Below are 17,126 nucleotides of genomic sequence, written 5' to 3'. Positions count from 1 at the left end.
GGAAGGAAGGAAGGAAGACTTGAACGACATATGATTGCAAATCACCCATAAAGAAAGACATTTTACGTGAGCCATCATCATTTACTTTAAAAAGAAATTTTTTTACTTAAGTAATGAGAGTTTAAATTTGTGTAAGCATTTGTTAGAATAATAAGTGTTATAAGCTGGATAACCATATAGAAAGTTTAATTGAAGATTTTCAAAATTTAAAAATGGCTAACAATAATAACTTGACAGCTGATTTGGTAGCTCAGTTGATTGCAACTCAGACCACAGCGCTTTAAGAACAAATTGCAGAATTGAAGTTACAAATCACTCTCTCATCTAATAATGAACAAGAATATAATGACCTAATTCGTTGCGATGAATCTTTTGATGTTATTAAGTCTATACCATATGCAGCTATAATGAATATGTTAGTTGGCGCGAAGCCGCTTGCTGTGCCATGCGAATGTATAAAGAAGGAAGTAGAAAGTACGTAGGTGCTTTAACAATATTGAGAAATAAAATAACTGGTAAAGCTAATGACAACTTGGCTAATCACGGTACCGTTCTTAATTTTGAAGATATACTTGCAAGGTTGGATTTCGCCTACAGTGATAGACGACCAATCTATATTATAGAACAGGAGTTAAGTATTTTACGACAGGGTAACTTATCCGTTCTCGTATACTACAATTTAGTTAATAAAAAACCCTTTTGATAAACAAAACTATTATGACGTATGGTGACAAAGCCCACATCATTACGGAAATGAATAAGAAAACAAGTAAGAGGTTCTAGTCGGGAGCTCCCGACTAGGGGATACCCTGAACCCTCTTATTCCAACACCAAATAAATTAATAAAAAAAAGTTCCCTTTGCAGGGCTCGAATTTGCAACTGACCGCATTACTTACTGTCGACTCTACTTAACAGCCACACTAGAAAAAAAAAAAAATAATAATACTTTCCTCGGTAGGGCTCGAACTCGCGACAGACCGCACCACTTGCTATGCCTCTACTCAGCAGCCGCACCTACAATTAAGTACTTATTATAAAAAAGGAACTAAAATAACATAACAAAAACGAGAAAGAAGGGCTATCTTCGGCATGCCAAAGATCTAATATCCTTGCAGACCCAACCTTTTCATAATGCTCATAGTGCTTTGCCTCTATCTAAGAAGTACCGGGAAAATAGTAAATGCCGAGTTTGGTCAAGATATCTTGATAAGCAAAATGTTTTTTCATACAACTTAATTTTCGACCGATCGATCCTATGGCAGCTATATGATATAGTGGTCCGATCTTTATAGGATTTTGCACATATATGAGGAGCAAAGTAAAACTAATTAATGCCGAGTTTGGCCAAGATATCTTGAAAAACAAAATGTTTTTTCATACAACTTAATTTTCGACCGATCGATCCTATGGCAGCTATATGATATAGTGGTCCGATCTTTATAGGATTTTGAACATATATGAGGAGTAAAGTAAAACTAATAAATGCCGGGTTTGGTCAAGATATCTTGAAAAACAAAATGATTTTTCATACAAAAACTTAATTTTCGACCGATCGATCCTATGGCAGCTATATGATATAGTGGTCCGATCTTAATAGGATTTTGCATATATATGAGGAGGTTAGTAAAACTAATTAATGCCGAGTTTGGTCAAGATATCTTGAAAAACAAAATGTTTTTTCATACAAAAACTTAATTTTCGACCGATCGTTCCTATGGCAGCTATATGATATAGTGGTCCGATCCAGCTGGTTCACATATGTGCTGCGTGCAACAGAAAGAGGGAGTTCTGCAAAGTTTCATTAAGATAGCTTTAAAACTGAGGGACTAGTTCGCATAGAAACAGACGGACGGACAGACGGACATGGCTATATCGACTCGGCTGTTGATGCTGATTGAGAATATATATACTTTATGGGGTCGGAGATGTCTCCTTCTATGCGTTACACATTTCACGACAAAATTATAATACCCTCTGCAAGGGTATAAAAAGATGCAATTACCATGCTATTAGAATGCGAAGCAGACGCGCATGAATGTGTGTGTGCACATGTATACAGAAATTCTTAAAGCTGCTGCCCCATTCAATTGCGCAGTTGCATATAACTTTGGTTTTTCTTAACCGATCTTTATGAAATTTTCTACAGTACTTCTTATCGTACCATTGGATATTTGTGTATTCTAAAAGTCAATTGCATTTAAATTGTGGTTTAAATTGGTTGGCAATAAAAGTTGGGTTATTAACATGATTTATAGCTCTGTTGTGGTAGCGGGGAGGTGGCGATAGGTATGAAATGAAAGATACTTGAAATATCTATAATATTTTAGAAGCAACATATGATGTTTGGTGGCTCTAGCTCGTATTATATATCCAATTTGCTGAAAAAAAACAGGATGTCGATATCGATTTTTATCGATTGCTTGGAAACGGAGTAAGTTGTCGATTATCGGAAACAAACTCGATCTGCGCGGGAACTAGGAGCATCTACATCTAAAATTTCAGTCTCTAGCTCTTATAGGTTCTGAGATCCTTGAGCTCATACATACGGACGGACGGACGGACGGACGGACGGACGGACAGACAGACGGACATGGCTAGATCGACTCGGCTATTGATGCTGATCAAGAATATACATACTTTATGGGGTCGGAGATGCTTCCTTCTGCCTGTTACATACATTTGGATTTTGCACAAATACAATATACCCTTATACCTATTTTTAATGGGTTCAGGGTATAAAAACAGAGACAACGCGTTTAAGAATTTTCATCACACGTCTTAACGGTTCTTTATCAGAAGTTTTGTTCTCACTTAAGCCTGAAAATTTGCCTAATGCTTTGGCAAAAGCTCAGGAACTGGAAGCGAATTACCAAAGGGCTAACTTCGCTTACCACCATTTCGCAAATACCCATCAACGTAATAATCTAAGCCGAGGGCATAACAATCCGCAAAAGAAATCTGAATCCCCAAAACAAGCTAATAAAAGATATGACAATCACTTAAGGTTCAATCAAGTTCCACAAAATCAAATTTTTGTGCAAAGCAACAAGACTCCTCAACCTCCACCGGAGCCCATGGATGTAGACAAATCCATACAACTACAGAATACACCTTATCCGTATCCCCAAAATCGAAATTCGACTCAACCAAAAAAACGGGAATACGCTCCCCCTTCGGTTCAGCAACCTAACAAACTCATGCGTATCAATAACCTCGAGGAAGACTATTTTTTAGAAGAAGAGGGGGAGAACTCCCCTACATGTTCAGAATAGACAAAAAAATAAATAAAATTTTAAAAATATTAATTGACATCGGTGCCACCGCTTGTTATATAAAAGAGGGTATATACGATAACGCAGAACAATTAGTTATAAAAAAGAGAATTAAAACTGTAAATGGCTACTAAATGGCTAACTCATTTTCATAACATAAACATATTTGGCGAACGCCACAGATTTTATGAAATTAATAATCTAGACGCAGATCTATTAGTCGGTTATAATCTACTGAAGGAGATTAAGGCAGTAATCGACTTGTCAAAGGGAACTTTGTTTTATAATAACAAAAAGGAAAATATTAATTTTACAAAACATGTCCAAGAAACGGTTGGCCAATTAAAAAGTTCAGACGAAGCCTATAACGTTGCTTCGTATTTGAACTACCAAAGTGGGAAATGTAAATCATTTTCTTTATTTAATGTATCCGATACAGAATCATCGTCTTTAAGTGACGCTGATAACCCACGTATCGAAAAAAACCAAAGTTGACGATATTCTTAATGAAGGAAAGCTAAAGAAATTAAAACTCAAAAAAAGCAGACGTCCAAAGATGTCGGTATCCTCTATAACAATTTCATTTTTATGCAAAATAAATCATTCCATTAATGAAATGGATAATTTGAATATCCTTGAGCAACAAGTCGTTCAACAAATAGAAACAAAGCATTCCCAGATTCAAACATGTCTCCCTTTTAGAACAGATATTAGAGGAGAGATAAGAACATTAAACGAAAATGCAATTTACAGTAAACAATATCCTTATCCTCATTCAGCTAACAATTTTGTTAGTCAGGAAATAAACAGGATGTTAAATGAAAATATAATAAGGCCCAGCAGAAGTCCTTATAATGCCCCGGTATGGGTAGTAGGGAAAAAAGATTTTAATGAAGATGGAACGCCTAAGAATCGATTGGTAATAGATTTTAAGAAACTGAATAACGATAAAATCCCCGATAGGTATCCAATGCCTGATCCTTCAGTCATTCTATCCAACCTAGGCAAAGCCAAAATGTTTTCGACAATTGACTTAGAATCCGGATTTCATCAGATTCTAATGAAAGAAGAAGACATCGAAAAAACAGCTTTTTCCATTAACAATGGAAAATATGAATTTCTTCGTTTGCCATTTGGAATTGCGAACGCGCCAAGCATCTTTCAGAGAGCAATAGACAATATATTACGTGAAAAAATCGGAAAAACTGGTCACATTTATATGGACGAGACAATAGTTTTTTCAAATACCCCGGAACAACATTTTGATGATTTACAAGAAATCATTGAAATTCTATTCAAAGCAAACATGAAAATATCTTTGGAAAAATCAAAATTCTTTAGAAAAGAAATAGAATTTTTAGGATACATAGTATCATACAATATCATTAAAACTGAACCGAAAAAATAGAATCAAACATGAAATACCCTCCTCCTAATAATTTAAGGGAATTACGAGGTTTTCTTGGCTTAACAGGCTACTACAGGAAGTTTGTAAAAAACTACGCGACTATAGCAAAACCACTCACTAAATTGTTACAGGGACATAACGGTATGGTTTCAAAACATATGTCAAAAAAAACAGAAATATCTCTAGACGAAGAAGCAATCTCTGCGTTTGAAAACTTAAAATCACACCCTAACTCAAAAATGAAAAGATGGCATGCTTTCATAGAAGAATTTTCCCCTAAAATATTTTACAAACCAGGATCTACCAATGTCGTCGCTGACGCGTTATCAAGGGTAATGATCAATCATATTTCCAATTAAAGAAATCACCTGTCCGAAGAAGAACCGTCCGATAATTAAACTATCCATTCAGCCGACAGTAGTTATAAAAGCGTAATTGAAGAAACACACAAACAATTGAATGATTTGAAAAGACGATGATTCTGTATCGGATACATTAAATAAAGAAAATGATTTACATTTCCCACTTTGGTAGTTCAAATACGAAGCAACGTTATAGGCTTCGTCTGAACTTTTTAATTGGCCAACCGTTTCTTGGACATGTTTTGTAAAATTAATATTTTCCTTTTTGTTATTATAAAACAAAGTTCCCTTTGACAAGTCGATTACTGCCTTAATCTCCTTCAGTAGATTATAACCGACTAATAGATCTGCGTCTAGATTATTAATTTCATAAAATCTGTGGCGTTCGCCAAATATGTTTATGTTATGAAAATGAGTTAGCCATTTAGTAGCCATTTACAGTTTTAATTCTCTTTTTTATAACTAATTGTTCTGCGTTATCGTATATACCCTCTTTTATATAACAAGCGGTGGCACCGATGTCAATTAATATTTTTAAAATTTTATTTATTTTTTTGTCTATTCTGAACATGTAGGGGAGTTCTCCCCCTCTTCTTCTAAAAAATAGTCTTCCTCGAGGTTATTGATACGCATGAGTTTGTTAGGTTGCTGAACCGAAGGGGGAGCGTATTCCCGTTTTTTTGGTTGAGTCGAATTTCGATTTTGGGGATACGGATAAGGTGTATTCTGTAGTTGTATGGATTTGTCTACATCCATGGGCTCCGGTGGAGGTTGAGGAGTCTTGTTGCTTTGCACAAAAATTTGATTTTGTGGAACTTGATTGAACCTTAAGTGATTGTCATATCTTTTATTAGCTTGTTTTGGGGATTCAGATTTCTTTTGCGGATTGTTATGCCCTCGGCTTAGATTATTACGTTGATGGGTATTTGCGAAATGGTGGTAAGCGAAGTTAGCCCTTTGGTAATTCGCTTCCAGTTCCTGAGCTTTTGCCAAAGCATTAGGCAAATTTTCAGGCTTAAGTGAGAACAAAACTTCTGATAAAGAACCGTTAAGACGTGTGATGAAAATTCTTAAACGCGTTGTCTCTGTTTTTATACCCTGAACCCATTAAAAATAGGTATAAGGGTATATTGTATTTGTGCAAAATCCAAATGTATGTAACAGGCAGAAGGAAGCATCTCCGACCCCATAAAGTATGTATATTCTTGATCAGCATCAATAGCCGAGTCGATCTAGCCATGTCCGTCTGTCTGTCCGTCCGTCCGTCCGTCCGTCCGTCCGTCCGTCCGTATGTATGAGCTCAAGGATCTCAGAACCTATAAGAGCTAGAGACTGAAATTTTAGATGTAGATGCTCCTAGTTCCCGCGCAGATCGAGTTTGTTTCCGATAATCGACAACTTACTCCGTTTCCAAGCAATCGATAAAAATCGATATCGACATCCTGTTTTTTTTCAGCAAATTGGATATATAATACGAGCTAGAGCCACCAAACATCATATGTTGCTTCTAAAATATTATAGATATTTCAAGTATCTTTCATTTCATACCTATCGCCACCTCCCCGCTACCACAACAGAGCTATAAATCATGTTAATAACCCAACTTTTATTGCCAACCAATTTAAACCACAATTTAAATGCAATTGACTTTTAGAATACACAAATATCCAATGGTACGATAAGAAGTACTGTAGAAAATTTCATAAAGATCGGTTAAGAAAAACCAAAGTTATATGCAACTGCGCAATTGAATGGGGCAGCAGCTTTAAGAATTTCTGTATACATGTGCACACACACATTCATGCGCGTCTGCTTCGCATTCTAATAGCATGGTAATTGCATCTTTTTATACCCTTGCAGAGGGTATTATAATTTTGTCGTGAAATGTGTAACGCATAGAAGGAGACATCTCCGACCCCATAAAGTATATATATTCTCAATCAGCATCAACAGCCGAGTCGATATAGCCATGTCCGTCTGTCCGTCCGTCTGTTTCTATGCGAACTAGTCCCTCAGTTTTAAAGCTATCTTAATGAAACTTTGCAGAACTCCCTCTTTCTGTTGCACGCAGCACATATGTGAACCAGCTGGATCGGACCACTATATCATATAGCTGCCATAGGAACGATCGGTCGAAAATTAAGTTTTTGTATGAAAAAACATTTTGTTTTTCAAGATATCTTGACCAAACTCGGCATTAATTAGTTTTACTAACCTCCTCATATATATGCAAAATCCTATTAAGATCGGACCACTATATCATATAGCTGCCATAGGATCGATCGGTCGAAAATTAAGTTTTTGTATGAAAAATCATTTTGTTTTTCAAGATATCTTGACCAAACCCGGCATTTATTAGTTTTACTTTACTCCTCATATATGTTCAAAATCCTATAAAGATCGGACCACTATATCATATAGCTGCCATAGGATCGATCGGTCGAAAATTAAGTTGTATGAAAAAACATTTTGTTTTTCAAGATATCTTGGCCAAACTCGGCATTAATTAGTTTTACTTTGCTCCTCATATATGTGCAAAATCCTATAAAGATCGGACCACTATATCATATAGCTGCCATAGGATCGATCGGTCGAAAATTAAGTTGTATGAAAAAACATTTTGCTTATCAAGATATCTTGACCAAACTCGGCATTTACTATTTTCCCGGTACTTCTTAGATAGAGGCAAAGCACTATGAGCATTATGAAAAGGTTGGGTCTGCAAGGATATTAGATCTTTGGCATGCCGAAGATAGCCCTTCTTTCTCGTTTTTGTTATGTTATTTTAGTTCCTTTTTTATAATAAGTACTTAATTGTAGGTGCGGCTGCTGAGTAGAGGCATAGCAAGTGGTGCGGTCTGTCGCGAGTTCGAGCCCTACCGAGGAAAGTATTATTATTTTTTTTTTTTTCTAGTGTGGCTGTTAGGTAGAGTCGACAGTAAGTAATGCGGTCAGTTGCAAATTCGAGCCCTGCAAAGGGAACTTTTTTTTATTAATTTATTTGGTGTTGGAATAAGAGGGTTCAGGGTATCCCCTAGTCGGGAGCTCCCGACTAGAACCTCTTACTTGTTTTCTTATTCATTTCCGTAATGATGTGGGCTTTGTCACCATACGTCATAATAGTTTTGTTTATCAAAAGGGTTTTTTATTAACTAAATTGTAGTATACGAGAACGGATAAGTTACCCTGTCGTAAAATACTTAACTCCTGTTCTATAATATAGATTGGTCGTCTATCACTGTAGGCGAAATCCAACCTTGCAAGTATATCTTCAAAATTAAGAACGGTACCGTGATTAGCCAAGTTGTCATTAGCTTTACCAGTTATTTTATTTCTCAATATTGTTAAAGCACCTACGTACTTTCTACTTCCTTCTTTATACATTCGCATGGCACAGCAAGCGGCTTCGCGCCAACTAACATATTCATTATAGCTGCATATGGTATAGACTTAATAACATCAAAAGATTCATCGCAACGAATTAGGTCATTATATTCTTGTTCATTATTAGATGAGAGAGTGATTTGTAACTTCAATTCTGCAATTTGTTCTTAAAGCGCTGTGGTCTGAGTTGCAATCAACTGAGCTACCAAATCAGCTGTCAAGTTATTATTGTTAGCCATTTTTAAATTTTGAAAATCTTCAATTAAACTTTCTATATGGTTATCCAGCTTATAACACTTATTATTCTAACAAATGCTTACACAAATTTAAACTCTCATTACTTAAGTAAAAAAATTTCTTTTTAAAGTAAATGATGATGGCTCACGTAAAATGTCTTTCTTTATGGGTGATTTGCAATCATATGTCGTTCAAGTCTTCCTTCCTTCCTTCCTTCTGGGTTTTAGGGTCTTCTTTTATAGGGGTCTCAGGTTGACGTGATATTTTTTATTTGGTTAAAAGTCTTTGATTGGTGAAAAAATTTTATTGGCGAAAATATTCGTTTCGCTTCTTTGATCGATTAATTTTTTTGAATGTTTTCATTTAACATGAACGGAAAATTTGATTTCACTTTTAAGTCTTGTGAACAATTAATATTTCCAGCTCAGGGTATTTTCACTACTCTTAAAGTTTTCAGAATCAGGGTGTCTTACGCAGCCAAAACAACTGGAGCGACCTCGCAACTGATAAGAGCAGCATCTTAATTTTATCTTATAATACTCGCTCTGCAAAGCAAGTGCCTAAGTTTCGCTCTTAAGAATTCATTTACATAGAGCTGCCGCTCTTCGCTGTAACGATCGTTTTATTGCCCTAGCTTTACTTATGCAAAGGCCTCGATGCTGCGCATCGAGTTAGTTAAGTTCGTTCGCTTCATGCATTTGGTACGCATCGGCCACTTGCATTACTCAAAATTATAACTAATAATTGTCTCTTTGCTAAAATTAGCACGTACTAGTTCCGGTTCGCTTTCCTATATATAAACTATTGTTCTTAAATAATAAGCACAGACCAATTCGGGTCTGCCTGCTTCTCGTAACTTTAAGAAATATAAAACAATTTTGAACACAAAAAATAAATAGTTAATTATTTCTATTTGTGAAAGCTATTGAAAAAGCTCAATAGCCCAACATTTGGTGACCCCGATGTGAATATTTATTTTTGTTGTTGTAAGATTATTTGCATTACATTAAAGCAATAATCTTAAAAGGCACCACCTGGCATTTCGTTTTGTGCACTTTATATACATACATAATTATCGCCGTCGCTTTGCCTACTCTCTCGGTCGCTTAAAGTCTCTGCTCATTCGTACGGTACTTATGTAAAAGCTATTGCCGTTGCTTCATTACATAGCTTGACACTTGCGTTCGCCGAAGTTCTTATTGTACAAGTATTGTTTTTTGAACGGTTTGCATGTTCTAGCGATCACCGTTGTTAGTTACTCAGCTAGTTTCGCACGCGCTTTCTATAGCGCTTCTAATGGCAACCGAAAATAATGCCTCTAGTGCAGTGCCCTCTGCAAACAGGGTGACCTTTCTGAAGCGCAAAGCCATTTCAATTTATGACAGTTTGCAAACACTTCGAAATGCTCTAACTAATTCGCCACTTAGTGCAATTGATGAGTGCGGTCTTAGTGTTAGGCTGAAGCAAATCGAGCGGCACTAGCCTCGAAGAACTAGACTTTGATGAAATCGGAGTGAAATTGCAAAACGTGTCTCAATATTGCCCTGCTCAACATTTCGCGACCAATCTGTGTTGCCCTCGCAGACAGTTAGAACAAAGGCACCGCCAACACTACCCTAAATAAAGTTGCCTACGTTCAGTGGTGGTTACACAGAATGGGCCGACTTTTATTCTATGTTTACAACCGTCATAGAAAATCATCCTCATCTAGCAGATATCGAAAAGCTGCAGCATCTTCGATCGTGCCTGAAGGATACAGCGCTGGACGCGATTCGATCATTGGAAATAACAAACGATAATTATGCCATAGCACTTAATTTATTGGAGAGAAAGTTTAATAATAGACGTTTGGTTTTTCAGGCACACATACTTGAGATATTGGGGCTCAAGAGGGTGGCAGGTGGATCGGCCGTGTCGCTAAGGGAGTTATCCGACCAATTCAACGCACATTTTCGCGCGTTAAAGAGCATGGGCAACTCCGAACAAATGGCTGGATGCATCATTGTGCAGATTATTTTACAAAAGCTGGACCCAATATCATAAGCCAAATGGGAAGAAAGGCTAGAGGATTCGTCGTTCGTTAATTTAATACCAAACCGTAAATTTTGCTATGGCAAGTTATGCCCCTAGCCATCAGGTGGGAAAAACTAGAGCAATTAACACCAGTAGATCGTCATTTATCGCCACTAACCACGACGCCCCTGTCTGCGTCTTTTGTGACAGCCCTGGTTATAGTATATATAATTGTTCTCGATTTGGAAATTTGAACCCTGCATTACGGCTTAGGGAGGCACAACGAGTTGCATTGTGCTTGAATTGCCTAAAGAAAGGTCATCAATTGCGATCATGCATCTCTGGATGCTGTCGGACCTGCGGGGCGAAACATCATTCTCTGCTGCATTTAAACAATTCCGTATCTTCGTCTGGTCAGCTGATTGAGCCTGCAAATTCATCGCCGATAGCCCATGCCTCTTTAAGTCATCGCCATCTACCTCCACACCTCTTGTTGCCCAGTATTTCAGTAGTGATGTTGTCGTCTTGGCTACGGCTATGATCTTTGTAAGAAATCGCTCCGGCACTTTGATACCTTGTCGTGCCCTTTTGGATTCTCGTTCTCAGCTTCACCTTATAACGTAGCGCCTTGCTCAACAGCTTCAGCTAAAGAAGCACAAGTCCTCAGCCATTGTATCTGGTCTAGGAGATTCTCGTTTTGAAACAGAAGGAAACACGGTCACTATCACAATACAGTCTCAAGAGTCTGAATACTCAACATGCCTTACAGCTCTGGTAAGGCTCATTCCATTAATGAAATGGATAATTTGAATATCCTTGAGCAACAAGTCGTTCAACAAATAGAAACAAAGCATTCCCAGATTCAAACATGTCTCCCTTTTAGAACAGATATTAGAGGAGAGATAAGAACATTAAACGAAAATGCAATTTACAGTAAACAATATCCTTATCCTCATTCAGCTAACAATTTTGTTAGTCAGGAAATAAACAGGATGTTAAATGAAAATATAATAAGGCCCAGCAGAAGTCCTTATAATGCCCCGGTATGGGTAGTAGGGAAAAAAGATTTTAATGAAGATGGAACGCCTAAGAATCGATTGGTAATAGATTTTAAGAAACTGAATAACGATAAAATCCCCGATAGGTATCCAATGCCTGATCCTTCAGTCATTCTATCCAACCTAGGCAAAGCCAAAATGTTTTCGACAATTGACTTAGAATCCGGATTTCATCAGATTCTAATGAAAGAAGAAGACATCGAAAAAACAGCTTTTTCCATTAACAATGGAAAATATGAATTTCTTCGTTTGCCATTTGGAATTGCGAACGCGCCAAGCATCTTTCAGAGAGCAATAGACAATATATTACGTGAAAAAATCGGAAAAACTGGTCACATTTATATGGACGAGACAATAGTTTTTTCAAATACCCCGGAACAACATTTTGATGATTTACAAGAAATCATTGAAATTCTATTCAAAGCAAACATGAAAATATCTTTGGAAAAATCAAAATTCTTTAGAAAAGAAATAGAATTTTTAGGATACATAGTATCATACAATATCATTAAAACTGATCCGAAAAAAATAGAATCAAACATGAAATACCCTCCTCCTAATAATTTAAGGGAATTACGAGGTTTTCTTGGCTTAACAGGCTACTACAGGAAGTTTGTAAAAAACTACGCGACTATAGCAAAACCACTCACTAAATTGTTACAGGGACATAACGGTATGGTTTCAAAACATATGTCAAAAAAAACAGAAATATCTCTAGACGAAGAAGCAATCTCTGCGTTTGAAAACTTAAAATCACACCCTAACTCAAAAATGAAAAGATGGCATGCTTTCATAGAAGAATTTTCCCCTAAAATATTTTACAAACCAGGATCTACCAATGTCGTCGCTGACGCGTTATCAAGGGTAATGATCAATCATATTTCCAATTAAAGAAATCACCTGTCCGAAGAAGAACCGTCCGATAATTAAACTATCCATTCAGCCGACAGTAGTTATAAAAGCGTAATTGAAGAAACACACAAACAATTGAACCAATTTAAACAACAATTACTTGTTTCTAAAAACAACATAACAATTCATGAAAAATTTGAAGTTTTCAACAAAACAAGACATATTATAGAATACGACACAGTACACAATTTAATAATCATACTTAAAGAATTTCTTCAACCAAACCTGACTACAGGAGTTCATTGCAGTCTCGAAGATTTATTCGAAATCCAAAACTCATTAAAACACTTTTAACAACAAATTTTTATTTACTAAAAAGTTTGTCCTAGACATCGAAAACAAAAATGACCAAGAAATTATAATAGTAGAAACACATGCTCGTGCTCATAGAGGTTTGGACGAAAATCTTCAGCAAATTCTCAAATACTATTATTGGCCAACATTATATAAAACCCTTAAGCAACACATACGCTACTGCGAAATTTGTAATAAAAATAAATATAACAGAAACCCTAAGCAAATTCCTATTCCGGAGAGAGAAGATGAACAATTACATATTGACATTTTTTATGCTCAAAAATTAACATTTTTGACATGCCTAGACGCATATTCTAAATTTTTAGTGATTAAGGAAATCAATGACAAATCAGATATGGCAAACAAAGTGTTGGAACTTATCCAAACTTTTCCTTTCGCTAAATCCATAATGATGGACAACGAACCTAAGTTTTCCTCGACACAATTCAAATCGTCAATGTCTCGTTCAGGTATAGCGATTTATCATGCAGACCCCAGACACAGTTTAAGCAACGGTCAGGTAGAACGAGTTCATTCAACAATTATCGAAATTTCTCGTTGTATTCAAGAAGAATACAATATAATGGATCATTCCGAAGTCGTATACCGAGCAGTTAAAGAGTATAACAACACAATTCAATCGACAACTTAACAAAAACCATGTGACATATTATTTAACAAAATAGAACACCCAAAATTGTCAGAAAAATTAAAATCAGCCCAAGCCAAAATGTTAGAGTATCATAACAAAAAGAGGTCACCAAAAAATTACCAAGTAGGTGAAATAATTTATAAAAAAAACATGGCGAACGAAACAAACTACAACCTAGATTAAAAAACTGGTAGTTAAAGAAGACTTAGGAAATAAAGTCAAAATAAACAATGGGGATCGTATTATTCACAAAGACAATATCAAATTCTAACCTATTTTGTTTTTTTTTTTTAATGTATTTTTAGAATGCACATTTTATGGATCTTATATGTTTTACTGCCGTTTTGCGGTACAGACATTATAATTTATTCAAATGATGACTATGTCCTACTTGAGGATACAGATAATCTTTTTTTATACGAAGCATACGGAGAAGTTTTTCACGTTACTAATCTAAGTTTTTATAACGATATTTTTGAAAAAAAATTAAATTTTTTTAAAAACAAAAACAATACAATTGATAGGAAAGTAACCTTGGAATTGAATTTAATCAAAACACTCCTTTCTGAACTTACACCTCACAAAATTGCCAAACGTAGTATCAATGAACTAGGCACAATTTTTAAATGGATCACAGGAACACCAGACCACGATGACATGATAACTATTCAAACTAAAATCAATGAACTTGTTCAAAACAATAATAAGCAAAATCAAATCAATTCTGCAATTTTCAAAGAAGTCACTAAAATCACAAATCTTTTAAGAGATATTAAATTTAATCAGGAATTATTTATGAAAAATATCGACTTAAGTTGTTATCACTTGACCTACAAAAACTGCTGGATACTATCACATTTTCCAAAGCCAGAATATTGAATCCAAAAATCTTAAATAAACAAGACATGATAAATATATTTAACCACGAAACACTCAATATCACTCTAATCGATCTTTTAGACATTTCCTCTTTTTCGATCGTTTCATACCCAGGTTTAATCATAGTTTTTAAAAAATACCCTACAATTAATTACAATTGTAAGTTATACCACCCTAAAGCCATATCCCAAACAGATGGAAAATTTTTCGTTAACGGCAAAATTGCTAAATGTAATAACACGTTTTACCTCATTGATAACTTTAAAAGAGAAATTTATAATAGTTTTGCCTACATTAATTTTGAACCAAACTGTTTTGTAAATCTCCTTAATAAAAAATTTACAAGTTGTATAAAATTATCCGAAAAAAATAAACCAATAGAATTTATAACAGACGGCGCTATTTTAGTATCAGGCACAAACTGTATTAACGAAACCTGGCTTACAGGCATTTACCTTGTTACATTTAAAACCATAGAAACCATAAACAATGTTACCTACACCAATGTAAGAGAAAAAATTCTTAATTATGTAAAACACAATAAATTCACAAACTACTTAGTTAGTTATCAAGTTACTAATAATACTGAACTTCAATTAGAAAATACAAATATACTATCACAAATTGTTATAAAATTATATAGTAATCATTCAAAAATAACCTTTTTATTATTTATACTAATTTTTATTTTTACTATGGTTAAGCTTCTTAAACGATGCCCTTTAATAAATCTAAATCCTCTCAAAATACTGCAATTGAAATCGTCAAGTAATCAAAAGTACCATAACACTCAAACTACAGAAACAGAGCTTGACATATTAAGCCAATTAAACGAACAAATTGAATCTTTAAAAAGAAATCATTAAGAATCGGGGACGATTCTTTTTAAGAAAGGGAGGAGCTATCACCCAGCCCGCAAGGCAATTCTTATTGCAATCATAAACAACATTTTAGTATAAGTCGCTATCCCAATTACTTAGCCCTTTCAGACTTATTAGACCCGTTTCAATCACTACGTCCACTTAACGCACAGCTGCAGCTCTGCCAACATAAATATCCAGATTCCCGGCTCTAACATAAACATAACAGCGCAACCACTTAACATAAAGATTCATATTCTCATGCACAATTTATAACGTAAACTAAAGACCCAGTCTCTAGAACGCAATTGTTAACGTAAACATGACTCAAAGCGTCTAGCTTACGCAAGCCACCCCCGCGAGCTTTTAAACATTAAGGAAAGAAGCTTTAGCATAAACACAGCTGATTCAAATCATAAGATCACCGCGAGCTTTTGAGTTTTAAGAGAATAAGCTTTATCATAACCATAGCTGACTTGCAGCATCAGTTCACAATTGTACTTTAGTTCTAATCTTGGATTCAAATAAATCGGAATCAGCCTCCCACTTTAAAACATATATTTTTCCAATTAGTAGCCACTAATCGGTTAATTTGCATACAAACATAATTGCTTGCACGGCCCTCATAGAGCCGAAGCTGAGAGCAAATTCTATTTTTAGCTTTTTCGTTCTCTCGGCTGTGAGAGCGCAATGCTACAGATTTCATTTTCGTTCTCAATTTTCAGAAAATCAAGCTGCATAGTAGCATTTTGTTGTATGGCGTTACTCATCTTAGTGTTAATAGTGTCTTTGCCTATACTGCTTCAACAATCCACAATTCGCAATTTGAAGTCTAGAACGGAGAGTATGCGATCTGGCAACACAGAAATTAATACATTTTGAATTTTTTGTCTTTGATAAGTTTGGTTATTTTAACTGTAGGTCCTCCTAGTGCTTACGCAGATCAAGTTTGTTTCCTGCGCAAATCGAGTTTGTTTCCGATAATCGATAACGTACTCCGTTTCCAAGCAATCGACAAAAATCGATATCGACATCCTGTTTTGTGTTTTTTGTAGCAATTTTGATAAATATTAAGAGCTAAAGTCACCAAACTTTGCTATGTTGCTTCTAGTATATTATATATATATCAAGTATCTTCCATTTTATACCTCTCGCCACCTCCTCGCTAACACCGCAGAGCTATAAATCAAGTTAATAACCCAACTTATATTGCAAACCAATCTAAGCCACAATTTAAATGCAAATGACTTTTTGACAATACACAAATATGCTATGGTATAATAATTTTCAATGGGTTCAGGGTATAAAAAAGTTCCTTTGGCAGGGTTCCTCCTAGTGTCTGCGCAGATCGAGTTTCGATAATCGATAACGTACTCCGTTTCCAAGCAATCGATAAAAAGCAATATCGACATCCTGTTTTTTGAGGAAATTGGGTAAATAATAAGAGCTTGAGTCACCAAACATGATATGTTGCTTCTAGAATATTATAGATATGTCAAGTATCTTTCATTTTATACCTAACGCCACCTCCCCGCTACCACCTTAGAGCTATAAATCAAGCTGATAGCCCAACATCTATTGCCAACGAAGTTAAGCCACTACTTAAATGCAATTGACTGTTTGAGAATACACAAATATTCTATGGTACAATAAGATATACTGTAGAAAATTTCATAAAGATCGGTTAAGTAAAAACCAAAGTTATATGCAACTGTTCAATTTAATGGGGGGAATGCTTTGCATTCTAACAGCATGGTAATTGCGTCTTTTTTCTGTAATGCTATTTTAGTT

The 17,126-nt window shown here is 35.4% G+C and overlaps 1 long non-coding RNA gene across 1 annotated transcript; it reads left to right on the top strand.

The window, feature by feature from the left end:
* Positions 1-12,152: 12,152 nt before the first annotated feature.
* Positions 12,153-15,090, top strand: LOC116651283 (uncharacterized). Its single transcript, XR_004304292.2, has 3 exons — positions 12,153-12,346; positions 12,399-13,719; positions 13,902-15,090. It is a non-coding gene; the product is annotated as an uncharacterized lncRNA (long non-coding RNA).
* The last annotated feature ends 2,036 nt before the right edge of the window (positions 15,091-17,126 follow it).

The sequence above is a fragment of the Drosophila virilis genome, chromosome 5 (genome assembly GCF_030788295.1).
Source record: "Drosophila virilis strain 15010-1051.87 chromosome 5, Dvir_AGI_RSII-ME, whole genome shotgun sequence".
NCBI lineage: Eukaryota > Metazoa > Arthropoda > Insecta > Diptera > Drosophilidae > Drosophila > Drosophila virilis.
Note: the sequence above shows the minus strand (reverse complement) of the source record. Positions and strands in the feature narration are given on the sequence as shown.